The sequence below is a fragment of the Chaetodon auriga genome, chromosome 1, assembly GCF_051107435.1.
Source record: "Chaetodon auriga isolate fChaAug3 chromosome 1, fChaAug3.hap1, whole genome shotgun sequence".
Classification (NCBI taxonomy): Eukaryota; Metazoa; Chordata; class Actinopteri; order Chaetodontiformes; family Chaetodontidae; genus Chaetodon; species Chaetodon auriga.
In genome coordinates this window covers 17,191,935-17,211,982 of record NC_135074.1, presented here as the reverse complement: position 1 = coordinate 17,211,982, position 20,048 = coordinate 17,191,935, and the positions used below count along the sequence as shown (strand labels likewise).

Below are 20,048 nucleotides of genomic sequence, written 5' to 3'. Positions count from 1 at the left end.
AGATCTCAGTGAAGGAAAAAAATAAGAATAAAGAAAGACACTGAAGATAAACTGATAAGGACACACAGAACTTTGTCTGTTACTGTGTGTGTGTGTGTGTGTGTGTGTGTGTGTGTGTGTGTGTGTGTGTGTGTGTGTTATAAATGAGCTTATGCTGACAGAGGTTGAGAAAGTCACCAGAGTGTCACAGCACATTCGTAAATCTTATGGCAGATTCTCAGTTTGTGGATGTCTGAGTGACATTTTCTCACATATCTGAGGAGTATCTGCTTTTCTTTAAGATGAACTGCTGTCATACTATCCATCATATTTTTTTACAGCAATAGTGTAACTAAAAGTTATCACATTCGCATAACTCTGTGTCTGGCCTTTAATAAATCAGGCTTCAGTGGCCTGTTTCTTCCCACTCATATTAATCTGGAGCAGATTGCGGACGCTGCCATGAGACAGTGTCATGAAAACTGCAGGATCATCTGAACGCAGGCTTTTTCAGGCACAGGCGAACCTGTTTTGTGACTGTTTATGCATTAATTCCACAATGGCTTGTTATGTTGTTTTGTGCTTTTCATATTAATGTCTGAATTACCACCGTGTGCTCTGCTTTTGTTTTGGTTTCTTCAAACTTGATAATCAGCACCAAATTTGAAAAACAGAGAGCTACAGACAACTTTGCTAAGTTGCTAAGTTGCTAACACTGGACACACCGTTTTATGTTGCATCCAGTGGTGTTCTTGCCAGCTTGTTTGTTAGTTCATATAGGAGGGAAATACAGTTTTAATGTGAGGCATCTTAACTTTTTCTGTAGCTCGACCTTCACCTGACTCAGGTTGTGCTCGATAAAGACAAAGCACTTGCACAAGTTTGGTAACATTGGGTAGACGCAGGAAAGTGTGACATGAAGTCATGTCTTATCTCTGTCAGGCACGTTTGGGGTTTGTCAAACTCAATGTACATAGAGGACACTTGGTTAGCTTTTGAGGAGAGACGATGATGATTTAGCTGAGAGTATGGACAGAAAACAAGAGAATAAGTCTGATGAAAGAATCTATCCATGGGAAGATACATCGCCTTACAGCGGCTAGTGAGAGGCTAGCATGAAAAACGGGACGGTATCCGGCTCTCTGTCGTATGTTTCATCATGTAGAATAATATTTTATTTCAGGAGATTAAAGGGTTTCTTGATGTGGGACACAGGAAGCGTGCTCTCTCCACAGTGCCGTCTGGGTGGGGCGGACGCACAATGCTGAATGAATTCCATTAGGGCCTAAATTACCTTTAATAATAAAACAACAGGCAATTACTGGGGCGCCATTAGCATGGTATTGAGGTGTTTGCTCGTGCATGTGGCGCGAGCCTAACATATGGTTCGGCTCATGGCAAGCCCACCGTTATAAAGCTAACATTGTCATGACTGATGTATGGTGGTGCAGTAGTGGGCTCTGAAAGATCCATTTGTCTTCTCAATTAAAGCTGAGAGGGGGAAGAGAGGAACGGGATATGGGGGCAGGGAGGTGAGGGGGCTACCCCCTGTGCGGTCCGCACTTAGGAACATGTGGTGGGGGCGAAGCTGTGTGTATTTGTGTGTTTGCAAGAGAGAGAGAGAGTGAACAAGTGTGTCGGACAGTTGGATGCAGGCCAGATGAAGCCTGGGAGTTGTTTTGGCAGCTCCTTTTCACCTAAATGCCCCTATCCTCCCACTTTACTCCCTTCTCCCATATCTTTCCCTTGCCATATTCCCCACCCCTCTCCATTTTGCCATGCAGCCAGGAATCTCTTCCCTGGGGCAGAGGCCACTTTAATGTGGGAAGCCTAGCAAAGGCAATCAGAGACCCAGACTCTCCTACGCCATACACAGACACACACGTAAACTTGCACTTAAACATAGACACGCACTCTGAGTAGTCTCTTATCTGACTTGACGACATGGCATGCATGTTCTCTATTTCCCGCCGTGGTCTAACACTGTCTCACCATCAAGGGCTACAACCTAGATAAGACCAAATGAGGGAGAAGGGGAAAGAGGGGAGCAATTATTTCGAGGTTTAAAACTCTTGACTTTTTTACTCATAAGGGTATAGCTTTCAACAACGAGTTAGATAATTATACTATCTACAAAGACGTTCTTTGATGCTTGTCAGCTCGTCCGGTTCATACATGATGTTTTTCATCTCATTTTATCTGACAAATTAACTTAAGTACAGCACCACTTAACATGGACTATTTTCTCCTTTTGAGGGTGTATTAATTGGGGTAGCCGGTGAATCAGAGCTGGGAAGTTCAGGGTATTCTCCACCGCTGCTGATTCTTTCACCTTCCCACAAATGTTGATAGTGTCACATGGTTTGGCAAATACAGCGACAGAATCAAAACATCGAAATCATGACTCAGACAGTATCTGTGTGCAAATCTTTAAGTTGATTGATTTGCAGAACCTTGTGAGCTTCTCTGTCTCACAGTGTTACCTACTGAGAAAGACAATGCAAAATAATCAAAATTAAAGCTAATTTTAATGCCTTGCTTCAGCTGCCAGACTGCAATGTGTTGAGCAAATGCTATTCATTTCTCTTACCATAAGATACACGCAAGATTGATAATAGATACTGACAAAAACCATCAGACTGCCTTATATGACGAGGTTAATTGCTGCCACAAGGGACTGCACAGGCACAAGAAAACACTCACCCAAACCAAATCTCTCTCTGTCTGTCATTCAGGGCCTGAGGTGGTCTGCACTAAACAACCACTGAGACTAAACAACTCTTTGTAATGTCTCATTTGTTATGTGAAGTAGCCTTTCATTAGCATCACAGCTGAAAAAAAAAAAAAATTAAAAAAAGCATGAATGGTCTTCCATATATATCTTGGTCATTTTAAACATAAAAGCTATGTTTTATGTAGAACAAAGTCCAAAAACTCTGGTTTCTGTGAACGTCAGGAAGCAAATCATATAGTGACGCTGAACTCAGACGCTGAAATCGTGCTGCACACATACAAATGCAGTATATTCCTATTACTGAATGCGTGTGAATATGTGTGTGTGTGTGTGTGAGAGAGAGAGAGAGAAAGAGCCAGGGAACATGTCGGGCCAGTAGTAGAAGTATTTGGAAACCTTATGTAAGTGAAAGGGGTAATCTAATATTGCATAGTAGAAATATTCCATTAAAAATGCTGCCTTTAACACATATGTGTAAGAATACACAAGTATTGCCAACAGACTTTACTTTAGGTATAAAAAGTAAAAGTTTTTTCTGTACAATGACTACTTACAAAATGTTGCTTATTTTATTTAGCGGCACTTTAACATTATTTCATTTTGACGTTGTCATGTAAAGAAATGGTCATGAACTTGTATTTAAGACTACTTGAGTAAATGTATTTAGTTACTTTCCGTCACTGCAGGAGACACACACCTCTTGGTTGGCACATGAAACACATACAACTCCATTAACAAAGCTACGCATGCATACAAAAAACAAAAAGATTAAAAAAAATAATGGAAATGCCTCTGATCCAAAATCAGAGTTCCCCCTTTTTTAATGTCAGCACTAAATACATAAAGCAGAAGGATTTAAGTGGTGACTGTATTCTAGAGGCAGCTTCAACTATGAGCACACACACTGGCTGTGCTAATGCTACTGAGAAATCATAATAAAGGCAGTATTGTTCTGAAATGTCTTATCCCGTCCAACAGCTCCTAATTGGCCCTTCTCATTATCCTGCCTCAGTGGTCCACTGTTGGTGGTATGCAGTGAAATGGTATAGCACTTCTAAGGGGCACAGGGGAAGTGCACTATATGCTCAGTGTGTGATGCTTTTTAATTCAAGGTCTCATCCAATTCCCTGTTGCTGCTTGTGCTGGAACATCTGGAGCAGGCGTTAGCCCTCCCTCTGTGTGTCTAATAACTGCTGGCAGGCCTGAGAGTGCAGACCCAAACACAGCTCATTGGTTGCCCATGAGGCCGTACTCCTCCCAGCAAGCTCGGTGATCTTTTATGGAACTGAAGGTTTACCTGTTACAGTACGCAGCACCTTCACCTTATTTCAACTCATGCAGCTGCAGACACTCCTCAGCTGGCTGCCAGTGTTAAACAAAAATAGTGGAGCATGCGATGAAGAAGGATGGAGTGCTTTTCTATCGCAGAGTAAATCGACACATGACGCTGTACCGACAGGAACGCCATGTGGGTTGACGTGGCTTTTCGAGCTAACCTCCTCTAACGAGATGCTGGCCGCATTTCCCTTTGTATTTATTGTGAAAATGTATAATAACTTAAACGAGCGGTTTACGGCGGAAATGGTTTGAGCGTGGCCCTCTCGTGTGAAACTGAATCCTCTGCTGCATTATGGAAATGTGAGGCTCGGGGGCGACTGCAAAGCAAACTGAGGCGGCTCTAATAGTGTGGTGCACTCTAATGAAATCAGCAACCCCAGGCCTCAGGAATGAGATCCATGCACGGCTTTTCATTCCCTACATCCTCACCCAAGCCGTCTTTTCAATTGGGCGTTCCAGCGCTGGTTTTAAGAAGACGAGGCCTCATGTCCCATCTGGCTAAAAGGATGGCAGACTATCTCGGAATCAGCAGCACTTTAGTATGTCAGAGGCACTGTGTTTCCTGCCCGGGTCAGATTGAGAACAGAGAGGGAAGAGATGTTTAATGCACTGAATCATAGGCTACTGTAGTTCTGTACTAAACACACAGACTGGGCTGGAGAAACAGACAATGCCAAGAGTCGTAATTTGAACTTTATATGGATCGTCTGATGAGAAATGGGACAGAATGACAGAAAAAAGAGGTTTTCTTTGGTCATATGGTTGTCTCTGTCTTTCTTTTCTGTCTCACCACAGTGGCAACACTCTTTAAATACAGGCTATCATCTTTTCTGCAGCTGCGTCAAAATACACGTTGCTTCATCTGCACTATGTTTTAATAATATCCCATTTACATTACCAGTTAGTCTAAGCAAATTCTTGAGTTGCAGTGTGAACCCGCAACACTTTTCAGGGAAATTTCAGAATAAAAACAAATTAAAAATCTAAAAAAAAGAAGAAATCAGCATTTCTTCCTCTCAATAATTCTTCCTGAACTCCTTTACTGAAATCAGGTCTTTAACTTAAGTGACTGATTGATGTTTCAAGGTTTGAGTGGTTTAAATGAGGAGTCAGACTCTTGTAGGGAGGTGAATTTGCGATGTAAGAGACACCCACGCAGGCCCACAGACAGAGGAACCCTTAGGAAGTTCTGGGTTAATTAGATTTGTCCTACAACGCAGCGCAGCCCTTTCCACTTCAAATATTTATGGATCACACGTCAGGAAAACAGACATTTGAGACCTCTCTGAGAGCTGACTAACATGAATTCTCCTCATATTGTGCTGCTCCCCCAACCGCTTACACACACACACACACACACACACACACACACACACACACACACACACCATGGAGGCAGAGACACACACAACAGAAACACAAGACGAGAATTAAAGTACCTGAACGCTCACTCACTCACATAAGCATTAATCAACTTACTGCCCGTGATGAGTGCACAGGAATTTGGGTAAATTTAGATTTAATGGCTGTGATTCATAATTCATCTTGCTCTTGAGTGCTTTTGCATGTGATGAAAAACTGATTTGGAAACTCTGAAATGTTATCTGTTTACCTTGATGCTGAAGTGACGTGCAGCACACATTCTAGCCTCGGTTTTTCTCTCAACATCATTTTATCACCCCATAATTTCTGATTGTGACGTCAATCTGTGTGTTTGTTTGTATGCGTTCTTATGCATGTTTGCGCCTACGCATGCTTGTGTCTGTCTTAAGGGAAACTGGATGAGTAACAAATAAAGTGGATAGTGCGGTTTTGGTTTTAGCGCATGAAATAAGTGGTGCTAAAAGCTGCTTATACAGAACTTCAGGAGAAAAGTCTATCTGCCTGTCAAGAGAAAAGTGTGTGTGTGTGTGTGTGTGTGTGTGTGTGTGTGTGTGTGTGTGTGTGTGTGTCTGGAGAAGTTGATTTGTGAATGACACTGCGGTGTGATAAGAACTCCCTGTCGACTGCTCTGCTTCATGATGGGTCACAGAAGACTCACGATTCTCTGTGACCCGATCCGACACTTCAGGGACACTCTCTGGTTACTGTTTCCCCAGACTTCTGCCTTAACCCCTGCCAATACAGACGCACACACACACACACACACACACACTCTCTCTCTCTCTCTCTCTCTCTCTCTCTCTCTCTCTCTCTCTCTCACACACACACACACACACACACACACACACACACACACACACATTCATAGCCTTAAATAGCCCTGTCAGACCAATGCTCGGTGCTCTCTACAAGGAAAGACCAAAAGAGACACGGAGAAATTATGCTAAAAGAGAGTTAAGGGGAAAAAGAGAGCGAAAAGAGAGAGACGAGAAAGACAGAAAGAGAAACAAAGAGAAAGTGAGAAAAAGAAAGAGGCCAGGACTCAGAGAGAAAGAGAGTGAGAGAGACAGGGCTGTCTTGAGGGCAGCCAGACGCCTGTTTGCAGCCTGAGAACAGGCCTGTCCAACTATCTCTCTTTGTCCTTTACAGCTCTACAAGGCCTGGGAGACGTTTTATAGTAGCAATCACTCAGATCCCTTCGGCTTTTATTCCATCTCTGGATGCCTCAGGATTGTATTCCATTACTGTTTCTATATATAGATGAAGGAAAAGCTTGGACTCATGAGAAACACCAGCAATTAATGAATTCCTTTCCAAAAATTAAGCATATGTATGTGTGTGTGTGTGTGTATCATGTCTGTATATATATGTGTATATATATATATATATTTTTTTTTTTTTTTTTTTTTCCCATTTATTATGTTTTCATCAAAATTGAATAGAGAATGACAAACTGACTGAAAACAGGGTGAACTCTAATGAGTGAAATCCTCTCACTAGGTGAAGGTGTTTGCACATTCTGGTGACACTGACCTTGTGAGTTGTCTAAATGCTCGTCTCTGTTTGATATTGAGTGACACAACAGTTCTTTTGTGCCGCAGTGAGATCTGATGTGGACTAGAGTGTTATGCTGCTATTTGATCCAGAGAATGAATGTTGTTTCTGTCCCAGAGGACGGCTGCTTTTCACTGAGCCTGCTGTGTCTGCTCAGGACCACACAGCCATGGAGCCTGGGACCCTGGGACCCCAAATCATTAGCTATAAGGGGTCTGTGAGACTCTACTTCATGCACCCCACCCCACCCCCCTCTTCTCTCTTCACAGGACTGTTTTAGCCCAATCATGTGCTGCCAGCTGACCGACAGATGCATCAATTATGAGCATTTAGTGCAGCAGATATGTGAAAATATGTGAAAGGGCAACAGGCACCCCAAAGAGTCTCTGAATGATGACCCGGTCAGTGTGTGTGTGTGTGTGTGTGTGCGTGTGTGTGTGTGTGTGCGCGTGTGTGCGTGTGTGTGTGTGTGTGGGTGTGTGTGTTTGTGTGTGTGCGTGTGTGTATGAGAGAGAGATGCTCTAGAATCTCTAATTTATGAAGATTTTTTTGTTTCAGTCTTTTTCAGTCTAATATATTTTCAGCTATTTCTTTATCATTTTTTCATGTAATGTCTTAGACATTTTTCTGTATTTTTTCCTATTCATCATACTTTTTAATACTATGCTGCAGTTGTGCGCTCAAAATAACTTTTGTCAGTAAGCAATTCATCAGCTGCTGCTTGTGGCAAATGCAAACACATTCTGTGCACATCACTGATGTCATTCAAAAGAATGAAATAAAGATGTTTATTTTTTTATGAAGCAGTTTTGTTTGAAATAACAGAGCAGTAATTACGATTTTCTTTTTCAGTGAAGTATCTATTTTCAGATCACAACCCACAGACCCTTAAAGCATGTTAACGCCACCTAGAGGGGTCTAATAGTAAACCGAACACTCGCTCACTCAGCTGCACACTCGCTGAAATTATGTGACATCGATTAGTGAACATTAAAATAGCTCTTCGGTATCGTAAAGCCTTTCTCGTCTGTCCAACATTGTCTGCCATAGAGCTGAATGGAAACTATTTACTGTGCCTTGGACAAAAAATGAATGTCAGATTAATGTGATGTAATGAAAAAGACCAAGAAATTAAAGAGGGCTCTATGTGACAATTTCTCATGAGGTGAGATGATAGCTATAAAAATCTGTTCAGTTTCAATAAGCAGAAACACGGTCTTATTTATTTTTGGAGAAAACATTAAACATCCATCTTCTGCAAAATGCAAAACAGAAATGTCTTTTTTTTCTTATCTTTTTGATGAATTAATGTGTTTTTTGTTTCATTTTCAGGCTATACAAAGGGGTTGAAGCCTGGCCTTGAGCTGCAGAGGAAACACAACAACTGTAATCTCAGGTGTGATTGTGTTTCATCTGATATGGAGACATTTTGAATATGAAGGAAAAAATTTAATGGTCAATGTCTTTAGAGGAGATTCTGATGAAATGCTTTACCTGCTCTTCAATATTTAAATAGATTTTTCAAACATGTCTGAGTAAAATTATTTTATCATTTGGCACCAAAATTACAGCCTGCTTACAGCTGCACCTGAAGGAGTCACTGATGGCTGAAACAGTAATATTCTGTGGTCACATCACTGTGATAAATAATTTGATACAGAGCTGCATCCTCATTTGACCAATGTCTGTCCTGACTGCTCCCTGATATCTTTGATTTATTTTTATTTTTTTTACAAGACTGATGGCAATTTTCTTTTCTATTTTTGTGACAAATAAATAATACACGTAGGTTCGGACAGACAAGCGAGGGCTTGGTAGTAGACAGAGCTGAAAAACAGACGGTGCACAGGTGCTATTTTAAGAGCAGACTTAAATGTTTCATGCGTAATGTGTTGGTTATAACCCGTGCAAAGCGTCATCGGTACTCGACATGTTAGACAGCAATAATAACAGAAAAAAAAGCCATCATCTGGAAAGCAGTCAAAGTTGGACGGAGTTCCACATGTCCACAAGCCAGACGCAGAGTCACTTTGAGTCCATCCGTCCAGCTTTGTCTGACAAACCTAAACCATAACTCCTATATTTTCCATTGAGAATAACTCTGTGTTTTAAAGACAACTGCTGCTATTTTGACTGTTCAATAAATAGGACACACAGTAAACAAGACATTACAACAACAACTGTTATTACAAAAAGTATTAGAAAAAGTACAGAATATTTTTGTATCCATAATCACATTATGAAATAAATAAAAATAATCGGCAGGTGATTTATAGATGTCCTATATATAATATTGGTGTACAGGATTCCAATAGAAAAAAATAAGAATAATAATAAGAAGAAGAATAAGAAGATCATTATAGGATAGGATGCAACTGTTTTTCTTAACTATTGTCCAAACTGTTCATCTGAAAAAACTGTAAGTCTATTTAATAGCAGTAATATTCAGAAATAATTCCATCATAATTTAGGATTGTGGGATTTTTCAGAGTTCATCTGTACACACGGGGTTTGTCACTGATATGTGCAGCCTATGCAAGTGACGCAGCATTTGGCAGCAGCCAAGACAGGAAGTGTGTGTTGCATTTGAGGACCAAATGTCTACGATTGAAAAATTAAATGAGTCACCTCTCTCTCTCTTTCTCTCTCAAGCCTTCCTGTGCTGCGGCTCTACTCCCTCAGCAAGGTTTCCTCACCAGTTGGTCCTCCTTTTCCGAGGAGGAACTGCAGGACAAGCTTGGGATTGTCGGGGGTCAAAGGGAAGTGGCCTACGTGCGTGTCTCATTAAGGACCAATTTAGAGAGGTAAGGACTTCTCTTGTCTGATCAAACAATAGAGGAACCAGAGCCAAAGTCTTTCAACTTTCAATCAGGCTCAGTGTCAACATTGAAAACAAGCTATAGTAATATCCTGCTCTCTGAAGCCTTTGGGCCAAGGCCTCTGCAAGTATCAATTATCATATTTAATATAATAAAGACATTAAATGCAACAATGAGTCTCTTTCACTTTTGCCCTGCCATATAAGATTTTAACATTATAGCTAAAACTAAAGCCTTTACTCTTGCTAGTTCATTTGAAATTTTCCTGGAGAATCCATACAATTATAATTCAGTTAATATCTATTAATAAAAAATTCTAAGAATCATACAGTAAACAGGAAGCATATTGCATTTTAATTATTGTCTTACGCTTATTACAAAAACTGTATGTTTTCACTGATATCATGACTTAATTAAACTTTCCATTTGAGTAAAATATTTAATAAACTAGTCTGTTTTATCATCACTGTCATTATTATTTTTAACATTTCTAAAAATACAATTAAATTATGTTGCTTAATGTGTCTCCCCAGCAGGTCTTGTCTTCTTTATCTTCCCTGTTTGCAGAAGCAAATCTTCTTGTCCAATCATTTCTATAGGATGTCTTTTCAGGGAATGTCCGTCTTACATGATTATGTGTGTGAGAATCTCGTCTCAGCCTGCGAACAGGGCACGACCCCAGCGTGTCACCCGGCGGGGACCCAGACGCTCTTGTGGCAGGAAGGACAGAGTCTGTGTTATTCTTCCCCTCTACCTGTCAGCCATATTTCACTGCTCCGTGACCTTCAACAGCTCCCTACCCTGCAGACAAGTGTCCAGCTCCCCCTGAAACTCTCTGCCTCCACTCCTCAGTACCCCTCAGACTCCCCACAACCCTGACCTAACCTCACCATCGCAACATTAAATCATCTCTCTGCCTCACAATAGCATTTTCTACCTTTACAAACTGCTGCCTGTCTGTTTCCTCAAACATGCATACATGACCTCAAATCAGAGCCATTTCTCACCCCAGTGATCCCAGCCTCCTGTGCAGACACTGAACCATACCCATGTCCTTGTCAAGCTTGACCCCCAAACACAAATTGTCAGCTTCTGCTAAGGTCAAAAAACTTGAGACTTGAGTCAGATTTTGTTAAGGAGTCCTTCCTTTTACTCAAAAAGACCTTGAATCTGTAGGTCAGTTCAACAGTGCATCCCAAGACAATACGGCAACGCTGCTGGTTGTGCCTCCTCCCATTAACATGCACAATGCACAATGCATGCACACACATCTTACTGACAAACATGTGTCCTGCATATTTCATTAGTCTTGTACTTGTTTCTCAACTGCCCACTTTTACAGCCAGAAAAACTTTTAGCAGACGGTTTGCCCACCCTGTGATCAGGATTTATCAAGGCTTGCAGGGCCCTGTGCTCGAGGGAAGAATGCAGCTCGTACCATTATGAGATAAAGGCCAGATGAGGGGGGATCACAGCCCAAGCTACCTGTCATTCGTTATCATAAATGTGGTATTAAATACGGAGATAAGCGATGAAAGAAGAGGGAGGCAGGGTGCTGAGGATTACTGATACACAGGAGGGTGTGTGTTGTAAGCAGGCAAATATTGCAGCCCAGCCCTGCTCCGCCTGATCCCTCTGACAGCTGCACTAGATCCTCAGCAAAGGTGAGCTTGGACTCGCTGCCGAACTCAGAGTACATCATGTGTTTCCAGTGGAAATGCTGACCTTGTGTTTCAATGTGTGTGTGTGTGTGTGTGTGTGTGTGTGTGTGTGTGTGTGTGTGTGTGTGTGTGCGTGCGTGCATGGTAAGGTGATGCGAGGCAGGCAGCGTGACTGGTGGCAGTGGGGAGTAATTGTGATTGAGAGCATTACTCCTCACTCCACCCTATGTCAGGGTGATACGCACACACACACACACACACACACACACACACACACACACACACACACGTTCACAGGCTCTCCCATGGGTCATTCTGACACTGTCCAGATAAAGAAAGAGACTGATGGTTATGTGGACTTGTGCAGAGACAGAGAAAGGGAGAGAGAGAGAGCGAGAGAGAGAGAGAGAGAGGGAGTTAGTTTGTGTGGTACATATTTATTTTTGTTTAGCCTCTGCGTGTTAATGTGTTTGCCAAAGTACTAATTGTGTGTGTGTGTGTGTGTGTGTGTGTGTGTGTGTGAGAGAGAGAGAGAGAGAGAGAGAGAGAGAGAGAGAGATGCATCAATTATGAGAGAGAGTTTTTTCCTGTGCTTTTGATTTTCGCTGAAGTTTCAGATTAAGTAAAATAAAAACAGCACGGTGATTTATGAATTAATTTCAGGACCTTTTTTATGCCTGTGCATGTTTGTGTGTTGTTTTAAAGCAGCACACCAGGACAATTTCTGTTTTTTCTTAACCCCCCAAAAGGGAGTCTTATTTTTCTTGAAATACCACTCCAGGGAATTAAATATGAAATCAGAGATTTAGAGATAATTCTACACTATCGACACATACACCATCAGAATATTTGTATCAAAATGTACTTATCTACTCCAAAATATGACACATGATAAGTTGTGAATGTAAAGATCAATAACATATAAAACAACACATTATGTCCCATAATGTAGCTGCTTTCCCTTATGGGACATTTTGTTAAGCAAATAACTAAACAAAAAATAAATCTTATTGACAATTGCTTATTTGACCATTGCTATATCAACATGATGTGATTTCCCAGCTAATGTACGTGTTATTTTCCCTCAGACGAGAGTGCGTGCCTCCAACATGGAGGCGGAAAGACTCTCCAAAATGCACTTTAAGATTTGGCAGTGGAACAGCAGCGTACTTATGAATCTCTTCCTGTTTGTGTTTACTGTCTCTTACAGCTCTGCTCTATAGGAGGATTATGTCTCCAGTCACTGGCTCAGACCTGCCAGTATCTCTCTCATGCTGTTAAGGTTCATCCAGACACTCAGAGGGTCCCAGGCCAACTCTGTGCCAGTCTGTTGTTCCTCTGTGCTCCATGTTGCTCCGCCCTGACCTGCAGCATGCTTTTGCCCACAAGGGAACCCTGCCGATGGGGCGTGTGCTTGCGTGCGTAGGCCCCTGAGCCCTGGCCCTTGTGTGGTCTGGCTGTATGTGTATGTGTGTGGTCTTCCTGGCCCCCTGCTCATCTGTCCGAGGCCTGCTAACGGCCTGCCCAGTGACCACGGCTGTTTACTTTACTTCTGTCTGCACCAACTGAACTCTGATCGCCCGCTTCCTCCAGCTGGGCCAAATCAGGCCCCAGCTCCGACTCTCAGCAGCCCATGGAGAGGCCCCAGAGTCTGGGACAAGACAGGACATTGGGTCCTGGTGGATTAAGACACCTTCAGACCCACCCCCATGTCCTGACTCTGCCTTCCTCTCGTCTCCTGTTCCCAACTGCTGGGTGACTGGTAGCCATACCCAAGCTTATGGTTGCTGCAAGGCAAGGCTGCCTGTAATTATGCTGTCAGAGGCCTGTCCTCATTGGCCAGGATAATTGGTCTCTCTGTAACAGTCACTATCAGAAACAGCTCAGTCTCTCTCATCAGTGGAAACAGACAGACTGGCAACTCACTCAGATGCAGACAGTCAGACGTTGAAGGTTACCAACTGCTTTTTCCAAAGCCAAGCTCCAGAAGTTGGCATCATTGAGGCTCTCTGTTCTGACGCCGAGCCTCAATGATTTTCTAGTATTTTAGTATGTAAGACATGTTCAATGCATATCAAAATGGTTAGGAGTCCACTTGGAGCTTAGATCTGGTGCCAGTGACACTGTCTGCACTATATCTGTTGTATTAACCTTTCCCAGCTTCTCTAATCCTAGCCCTGTATTTTTTCATTTACTTATTCACAGTACAGGTCAAGGAGTTAAGCGCCCAAGTGTGCCACTAAACACAGGGCATATGATCCTACATAAATCCACCGAGTAATGAGGCGGGGATGGCGGTATACCTGCTTCCCCCCTCCCCTTCTCTTCTGCCCCCGCCTGGGGTAATTCCTCTTATTAAGGATGGCTTGGTGTTGAGTGTGTGTGTATGTGTGTTAGACTATGGGTCCTGGTTTTGGCATGGGGGAGTCAAGGGGAAACAAGAGAATCAGGGGGAGGCTGGTAGTGTTTAAGACCTGTGTTTGGCCAGGGAAGCCAGGAGAGGCCCTCTGGGGTCACCCTCTCCCGCTTTACAAATTGAGGGCTGTGCCGGCAGGCGCCAGGGCAGAGCCGAATGAGCAAGCCTACTGACCTGTGACCCTGGCCCAGCCCTTGTGCAGGAGCCCCTGTAACCCGGGAGAGGGGACCACTGACCTCTCGGGGTCACATTCCTCTTCTTCCTCCTCCAAGGCTGCAGGGGATTCATGGGTCTACCAGCACCCATCCTGCACAAATTAGATTTAAAGCAGACCAGTCCAAAAATAAACAGCTGGTTTATGCTTGAGTTTGTCCTGAAGACCATGATGCTGAATAAAATGATGTGCTGATGGGGTGACACAGAGAGAAGGACTGTTGGTCTGGTTCTGAATTTTGTTGAAAAAAAGAAGTTCTAAAGAACTTTGATATGTGTGTTTCATGAATACAAAAGCATTACTGACGTCTCAAAATAGAGTGGAATAATGCAATAGTGCAACAAAAACATGAATTATCACTGAGCTATAAAAGTCTCATGTCGATTCTGGACATTCTGTCAAAATTTAGAAAACAAGCTTTGTTATCTACTCCGATGCTTTTCAGATAATTTTTGGAACATGCTTACCATGCCATGGGATGTATAAAGAAAATCTCCATTTTATAAGCAACTTCCAAATTGCTGTGAATGTGAGGAACCCTGGTTTTCGTTTCACCATTTCTCAACCCGCCTCTCTTCATCTTGCCTTCATTCCTTGTCTTTCTGTATACAATGTGTGTAACCGGACCTCCGATTTTCCATGTGAAGCTGAGGTACATCTGTCTGTAATGTAACGTTTCCTAACATTTCATACTGTGTGGGTAAATCCTGACAGCTTGGATCCTGTAAAAACAGATCAGTGCCCCTTAAGCCCTCTACCCCCACTGACCCCAACCTTTTTCTGCCAGCCTGTGGAAAGCACCTCTGGCTGCTTCTGGTGTGGGTGTCACCAGGCTCCTCTCTGGGCTCCATTTAAACAGCCTCCTGCCTCTGTAGCACACTCCACGCTATGCTCTCTGGCCACCGCTGCTTAATAGTAATTGCTTCAGGAAGTGTGATCACCATGGTTCAAGGACTCCCTAATTCTATCAGAGGGCAAGAAAGAGGGTTTCAAGGCCAAGGAAAAGAGTGGGATAGGTTAAAGAGAGGGAGTGAGAGAAATAAGAGAATGAATGGAAGAGTACAGTTTGTGATTGGAAACGTGTGGCCATGTTGTGAGACTCTGAAGGATTGTCACAGTCCATTAAGCACAGAAACCGCTCATTTTCTTGTCAGAGGAAATCAACATGTGGTGCAATGGGAACAATTAAAATTCCAGATTGCTTTTGAATATAAATGACTGATGCTTTTATCACAGGCTTGGATTTATAGAGAGCATCAGGGAGTAGTCATAACTTCCACTGCAGAGCTGGATGAATCACTCCATTTAGTGTTATTAAGACTCCATATGGTCACCAAGGGGCCTTTCACTGGTCCTCTGGTTTGTAGGAGTGTGTTTAGACAAAAAAAAAAATAAATAAAATACAGTAAATGCCAAATAACGAGGAAGATTCCAGGTGAATATCCCCTGTTAACAAGTGAAATTGAATATGAAATGCCACACTGTTTCATGGTGAAGGAGCTGATTTTTGGGGAAAATGTGTGTGTGTGTGTGTGTGTGTGTGTGTGTGTGTGTGTGTGTGTGTGTGTGTGTGTGTGTGTGTGTGTGGCTGGTGGGGCACACTGCTCCTGACACCCACGAGACGAAGAGGCCAAGGGGTGCTGAGAATTTCCTCCACAGGTCTCTGAGCGTGTCCACATGCATGGCTAAACCTCACCACTGGAAACACATCCTGCCCCATCACGTCAGCCTCTGGCCGGAGCTCTCCTGGGCTGTAGTCTTTCCCATGGCTGACAGCGACACAGACAGCGAGAGGTGTCAGACCACAACCCTCGGCTGGCATTCCTCATGGTCAAACCCAGACCCTGCAACTGATCCCTCTCATTTATTCCTCTTTAGGTGTGTGTGGGTCAGGCATCTGTGTGACTTGTCTATATGCATGTATGTGCATGCCAAGTGTGTGTGAGTGTGTGAAGACAAATCTCTCGCCAGAAAGGCTCCCATAAGAGCCCCCTCCAAAAGGCCTGGTGACATATATAGAATAGCAGGAAGAGGGGACATCCGAGTGAGGCTGCTGGAATTTTGCCATTACATGCGACTTTGGATGCTCCCGCTCTCCCACATCTTTCACCAAAGGACAAAGAGGATGAAAAAAGAGAAGAGAGGTAGTGGAAAACAGTCTCTTCCTTGTGATCAAGTGACTCTTATATTCTTGTACTGCTTTGGTAGGTAGATGTGTGTGTGTGTGTGTGTGTGTATGTGTGTGTATATGTGTGCTGAAACAGAGAGGGCTGGGTAGGAGGCTTTATCGAGTCTAAACAAAACATAATCAGGGGTGATATGAAAAGTTGTGTCTTAATCTGTAAGCTTGGACAAACTCCCATCTTATAACTGATACTGTGTCCAGTTCTAAAGTTGAGCAGACAGACAGAGGAGGTAAAGACAGAAAGTCATAAAGAGAAAGAGCACTCCAGTGTGCAATACGTGGTGAACTGTGAGTGGCCTGCTGGTAGGTAGACCATAAGAGTCCGCTCTGCTCCATATCGGTTTACTACTCCCTAACACTTAGTGAGGCTCCTCTCATCATCCAAAACTATTTAAGCGCAAAAAATAAATGAATATGCCAACACGTACATTTTTAGTCACTTCTGAACTGCGTAATCCCTTCAGAAGTGTGTTATCTAGTTATTAGATGTGTTTGTTGGGTATCCTGGTTATGCAATCGATAAAAGTACTACAGCCTCCACTTGTGCCTGCAATAGCTTGCACTGTCCTCTAATACCCTCTGTTGGGTACAGCACTGTGTTAGTGCTAATGGCATTGATGGTGGTCAAGTCCAGATGTGGGGCCTAGTCCTGTAGTCATGTAGACTAAACCTGTGGAGAGAGGAGCTCCAGACCTCCATAGGCTCAGCTCTCCACCGCAGGGCTGTGGCCCACATGTGCACCATCCAGCCTAGGCGGCCACTCCTTGTTACACACCCCATTTACAACAAAAACTTGTCAATAAGCCCGGTATGTTGCATCACGTACGGCAGGGAGGAACGATGATCCACAGGCTTAATGCTGCCTCTGGTGGACTACCTTCTGTATGGATCAGAGGCAGTACTTTATGTAACGTAAAGCCAGTGTTTTCTTAAATTTTATGAGCGTACTTTACTCGGTATTCTGTTGATTTGGCTAATGTTATTTAAGTAATGTACTCCTTTTTGTTTGTATGAAAGAGTTCCTTAAGCTCACTTGAGTAAACTTACTTGAGGAAGTAGTTTTTCTCAGTCTCTAGTTCTCAAGATCTTAAGGTCTCAAGATTCAAACTGAATATTTATTTATATTGTCGGCTACAAATTGAATTTTTTTTGTTTGTTTGTTTTTTGGTATGGCGTATTTGGCATCTGCAGTGCTAAGTTTTTTAAGTTTAATTTTTGACAATGTTCTAGTCTCTCTTTCTTCCTGTGGTTTTTCTTCAAAAAATGCTTTTCCTTTTTCTTTTTCCCCTCCCTGTTAGACCCATGACGTTGCAGCCATGTGGACTGCTGTCCTGCTATGTCTTCCTTCCTCAGAAATGATGACAGGGAATTTTTCTAAGCTTGTTTGGTAAGTATAGCTTATTTTGGTTGTTACTCAGCAAATACAAAGGGTTTGTGCATGGAAAGCTTTTGGCTCATCTCTGCAAACTTCCTTCATGCCTACAGAATCAAACAGGTTGCTTTTGGGGAACTGACAGCCTCGTCCAAATGGCTCTGCACCTGTAACCATCTGGCACTGGTATCATACTGGAAAGTAACATCATTATGGATGACACTGAAAAACCCCCTCAACATCTGGCCTTTTAGTTTAAGTAGTATAAGCAGCTCATCTGCATTTCTGTTCCTTAAAAGACAAAGGAACAACTCCAACGTCATTCAGAGGGTCTTGCTTAGTTTTGAATAACCTAACTTGATGTTCAGCTGTTGAAAGTTTGATTGAATAACACTGTGCCATGGATTTATTTTCAAGGTGTCAAAGTAGGTTTTTTTTCATCATATAATTTGGTCTGTTGCCACAAATATCAGCTCTGAATTACTCTAAATGGCATCTTGCTTAAATAAAAAAAGACCTTGCTGGCTCATTTTTATTCGCTGTGCTTGTTGTTTGTTGTAGGCTGTAAATGTACCTTAAAACCAATAGATTCATCTGTGTAATAAGTTTTTTTTTTATTCATTGCAACTGAACCATAATATCCCTCTTTGTGTAATTGCTGGCAGACTGTTCTTGCTGATTGTCTGATCACGTCCTGCATTGACGTCCTAAGTCACCTGAGAAACTGTTTTTCCGTACATATCACACTAGTGCACAGATATCACCATCATGAAATGTGCACTGTTGACCACAAGCTGCGATCCTATTTACTGATGTCTTCCCCATAGATATACTTGCTCATGTCACTGAAGTCCCTGTTCCTATTGAAACACCAGTTAATAGAAAATCAGAATCATCTAGTCCTGCTCAGTGTTGTTATGCCACAGAGCATGATTAGATGTTAACTGCTTAATTGTACCAAGCAGTGCATCTGTGTGGAAGTATTTCTCCACCCATCATTAGGTAACTGTTATGTGAATGTTATGTCCGTTATACGGTGTCAGATAAATTTCCAAAACTGCATATGTTTACTGCAACAATCTGGTGTTCCTTTTATTGTTCCATAATGGCAAATCCCATCATCCCACCTATTATCTAAACCACGTCCTGTTTGTTGTCATGGGGCTAGCATAACCTGACAACAAAAAATACCTGCAAATGCCCTTTATCCTGCATCTTGTTGGTAATTATGTGGCTCTTGGGTTTTTGACAGTCGATCTAATTAAGCCTCGTGTTGTAGAGCACTCTAGACGGATAGTTTACAAGAATATAATCTGATTGTTTTAGAGAAAATGTCCTCAAGTGATCTTGGTAGGAACACCACGAAGGAACACGTCTGGATGTGTAAATTGCTTCTGTCACACATGAAGTGTTTAGCATAGTCATCTACCCTCCATAAAGTGTGTACTCCTTGTTCCAAATTAACATGAATGAAACATAAAATGTGAATTTCCCTTGGGGATGAATAAAGTATCTATCTATCTATCTAAAAAGGGATTAGAATGAATGACGCCCTGATCTGAATGCCTGTAGTTGACGGTGACCGTACAGGAAAACAGTGTGCAGTGCTAAACGTAGAGGATTTAGTGGTAGGACAGTTTGCACAACTTCGATAGCGTCTTAAATTGTCCTAAGAGATGTGTTATGGCAGAATCAGCAGCTATCATCCCTCTGGACTTAAACATTTCCTTCCTCTTAACAATTTGTTCCTATCGCTAACTTCCTGCTCGGCCTCTGCCTTCAAGCCAGCCAGCCCTGAGAGAGATACGTGATATCATATCTCAATTATGACTGTGCAATTTAGATTATTATGCTACGCAAGAAAGCTCTGTCTCCAGGGGGACAGCTCTATGTCAAATATTCAACTCCAGGTCAGAAGCCTCCTCTAAATTGGTGTGCATTGCACAGTTAAAAGACATGTCTGGTCAAGGTGAAATGGAAAGTGACCATCTTGCAGTTTCCAGTCAGCATATTGCCGTTGAGTCAGAGGTGGGGAAGGGGCAGAGAAATCACCCCTAGTGTAAATACACATCCCCACTCCGCCATTGTACTGCCTCTGCGTCCTCATCACCCACGCAGTGTGGTAAAAGTCCTTCCTGTTGCCTCCCCATCCTTCCATCAGCCCTGCCATTGTACTGTAACCCTACTGTCTCTCTTTCTTTCCTGTCCTTGGCTCTTGGGTTTTTTGGACACCGTTAACTATACATGAGGCATTTATGTCTTTGGCTGGTGTTCAGAGTCGGGGGCTCTGTCTACACTTGGAGAAAGCCTCTGTTGTATTGCTGCCCTTCGCCCTCTGGGGTTATAGGATTGTATTTGTTCGCTGCGGCTGCCTTTACAGCTGAGAGGCAGCC

General features: G+C 42.7%; 2 long non-coding RNA genes across 2 annotated transcripts in view; both read left to right on the top strand.

Moving 5' to 3' along the window:
• LOC143324803 (uncharacterized) overlaps positions 1-9,743 on the top strand; it is a 43,046-nt gene extending 33,303 nt beyond the window's left edge. The window contains exons 3-4 of the long non-coding RNA XR_013077485.1: positions 8,321-8,384; positions 9,641-9,743. This is a non-coding gene — a long non-coding RNA (uncharacterized LOC143324803). The remainder of the gene's footprint in view (positions 1-8,320; positions 8,385-9,640) is intronic.
• Positions 9,744-14,394: 4,651 nt separating this feature from the next.
• LOC143318667 (uncharacterized) lies at positions 14,395-18,939 on the top strand. Its single transcript, XR_013077022.1, has 3 exons — positions 14,395-16,242; positions 17,582-17,670; positions 17,769-18,939. It is a non-coding gene; the product is annotated as an uncharacterized LOC143318667 (long non-coding RNA).
• Positions 18,940-20,048: the final 1,109 nt, after the last annotated feature.